This window comes from Piliocolobus tephrosceles, chromosome 10 (genome assembly GCF_002776525.5).
Source record: "Piliocolobus tephrosceles isolate RC106 chromosome 10, ASM277652v3, whole genome shotgun sequence".
Lineage (NCBI taxonomy): Eukaryota > Metazoa > Chordata > Mammalia > Primates > Cercopithecidae > Piliocolobus > Piliocolobus tephrosceles.
Window position 1 is genome coordinate 34,342 of NC_045443.1, and position 3,120 is coordinate 37,461.

The 3,120-nt window shown below is 49.8% G+C and overlaps 1 long non-coding RNA gene across 1 annotated transcript; it reads right to left on the minus strand.

Moving 5' to 3' along the window:
• Positions 1-246: 246 nt before the first annotated feature.
• LOC111551361 lies at positions 247-2,576 on the minus strand. The gene is made up of 3 exons (XR_004229149.1): positions 2,436-2,576; positions 2,126-2,263; positions 247-567 (listed from the first exon to the last, which is right to left on the minus strand). It is a non-coding gene; the product is annotated as an uncharacterized LOC111551361 (long non-coding RNA).
• Between the last annotated feature and the right edge of the window lie 544 nt (positions 2,577-3,120).

Genomic DNA, 3,120 nt, shown 5'->3' on the forward strand with positions numbered 1-3,120 from the left:
CTTAGAGAAGGGTGCAACTTGGGGCGAGGGTCCCTCTTGCCCAGGTCTAAGGATAGGACTGTCCCTTCCACTTTATTTTTTTGCAAACACTCAACACCGTCTAACATACTATATATTTTAAGTATGTAGTTTGTTTATTGTCTGAAAGCCTCCAGTAAAATGTACGCCCCATAGAAGGCAAGGATTTCTGTTTTGTTCACTATTATACTCTCTGAACTTAGTATCTGGCACATAGTAGGTGCTCAATCAATATTTATTGAATAAATAATGGATTACCAGGTTTGAGATTCCAGAAAATAGGCTAAAGGCACCTAGTCTTCTTAAAACTTCCTTGTTCTGCAGAGAGCTTCTGGGAAGAAGAGTGTTAGGTGCATGATGCAAAACCCCATCTTTTCAAACCTGCAAACCCTAGAGAGGAAACAATGCATTCTGCTCTTTCAGAAGATAGCGGCGCCTAGGCACGGTAGCTCATGCTTGTAATCTCAGCAGTTTGGGAGGCCGAGGCAGGTGGATTGCTTGAGCTCAGGAGTTCAAGACCAGCTTGGGCAGCACCGCTAAACCCCATCTCTACAAAAAAAATTAAAAATTAGCTGGGCCTGATGGTGCCATGAGTTCCAATCAAGTGGAGAGTTCAGATGCGTAAACCAACAGCCAAATATAAGAAAATAAGCTCCGAAATTAAAGGGTGGTCAAGGTATCATCCACAGCCAGGTGAGAGTACAGTAAACACTGCCTGTGTGAGTCACAGAGACCTCCAGGGTGGAGTGGCATGGGCTGCACTATGAGGGATGAGTAGGAGGTTCCACGTTCGAGAAGCTCAGTAACCGTCTATAGAGGCATAACCTCTTCACACTAAAAGATGGTTAGCACATGTGGTCCTATTTTTGTAAAATACGTATATGTATTTGCACAGAAAAATGTTTTTAAGTCTAAGTAATATGTCAATTAAAAATTAGCAAGAGGGGCATGGTGCAGTGGTTCATGAGTAATCCCAGCACTCTGGGAGGCCAAGGAAGGCAGATCACTTGAGGCCAGCAGTTCAAGATCAGCCTGGGCAATATAGCCAGACCCTGTCTCTCTCTCTATATATATATATATAGAGAGAGAGAGAGAGATCCATATCTTTTATATATATATACACACACATATATACATACACAAAAGTTATATACGGGTAGTGGAATAATTCAGGAAAGTGGGTGATACTTTTTTACACTTTTTTCTGTATAGAAGAGCACATATAATTAAAAAGCATTAAGATAATAACAGGCCACATCTACACATCCAATATGAGCATTTGTATGTATCTCAGGGTGAGCTGGGGGAGATGACTTCCAGGCCAAGGAAATGGCACCACAGATCGTGTGCAAGTGGGAAACCATGGAGACATTCTGGAGGAACAGTGAGCCCCTCTGGCTGAGTAAAAAGTAGTTGGAGTCTGCCGGGCACAGTGGCTCACGCCTGTAATCCCAGCACTTTGGGAGGCCGAGGCAAGCGGATCATGAGGTCAGGAGTTCCAGACCAGCCTGGCCAACATGGTGAAACCCCATTTCTACTAAAAATATAAAAATTAGCCAGGGATGGTAGTGTGCTCCTGTAGTTCCAGTTATTTGGGAGACTGAGGCAGAAGAGTCGCTTGAACCCAGGAGGCGGAGGTTGCAGTGTGCCAAGATCGTGCCACTGCACTCCAGCCTGGGTGACAAAGCAAAACTCTGTCTCAAACAAACAAACAAACAAACAAGAAATTAGTTGGAGTTGAGGCTGGAAGAGGAGGCCAGGCTTGGTGGCTCATAACTGTAATACCAGTACTTGAGGATCCCTTGAAGCAGGAATTTGAGACCAGCCTGGACAATACAGTGAGACCTTGGTTTCTGCAAAAACTTTCAAAACTTGGCTGGGCAGGTGGCGCTGGCTTGGGGTCCCAGCTTCGCCAGAGGCTGAGGTGGATCACTAGGAGTTCGGAGTTCGAGGCTGCAGTGAGTTATAATCGCCCCCCTGCACTCCAGCCTGGGTGACAGAGTGAGACCCGTCTCTAAAAACATAAATAAATAAAATTGGAAGAGGAGACTAAGGCCAGACTGCGGGGCCGTAAATTTCAGGCAAAGGCTTTTGGCCTCTGACCTACCTTCATGACACGGCTTGCAGCAAGAAGGTTTTGCTTTCAACCTGGGATGTCTCTCTGCCCCCCGTTTCCCAGATGACAAGAAGTTCAGACGCGGCCGAGCTGAGCCCGGATCCCACCTCTGGTGACTGCACGGCCTGGCTGGAAGGGCAGGGGTAGGGCCGGCAGAGGTGGAGGTGCAGTCACGGGTTGGGAACTCGGCGGCCCCACCTGCCCGCGAATGCGCTCCAGACACAGACACCTCATGGGAGAGTCTCCCAGTCCCCCAGACACAGCCCCAGCCACAGACCCCACTCGAGGAGGGAACGCCTACGTCACAACAGAAGCCACGCAGCTTGTGTGTCGCCATCTGTCCTCGTGGGAAGGCTCCTCCCCGCCGGGATGGTGTCCACCGGACCGCGACCCACGCGGGGCTCTCCCCACTCCCTCCGCCTCCCGCTTCCTCGGAGTGAGGTGGCCGCTCTTTCCCAGCTGGCCGCTTGGTGGCGCTGCCAGCATGAACCGAGGGCGCCGCCGGACCCCGCAGCCGCTGGAGCTCCGTGGAGAAGCGCTCCATGGTGACTTCCGGTGGCCCAGCGGCCTGCATCGCTTGAGCCCTGCCTTAGACTCAGATCCAGGCCTGGAGAGGCCTGTCAAACCCACATAAGGTAGACAGATAGGACAGAAATGGTGGCTGTCCATCATTCAAGGACATGTGGTCCCTGTGAGGTTATGAGATCCGCTGGTTTCCTTGGCTCAAATATCCAGCCAGCCACCCTGGGCAACCTAACCAGACTCATCTCTACAAAACATGAAAAAAATTAGCCGGGCATGGTGGCAGGCATCTGTAGTCCTAGCTACTCCCGAGGCTTAGATGAGAGGATGGCTTGAGCCTGGGAGGAAGAGGCTGCAATGAGCCATGACCACACCACTGCCTTCAAGCCTGGGCAACAAAGAGAGACCCTGTCTCAAACAAACAAACAAAAAAGTCTAGTAAACAGAATTGCTTCCCTTTTTGT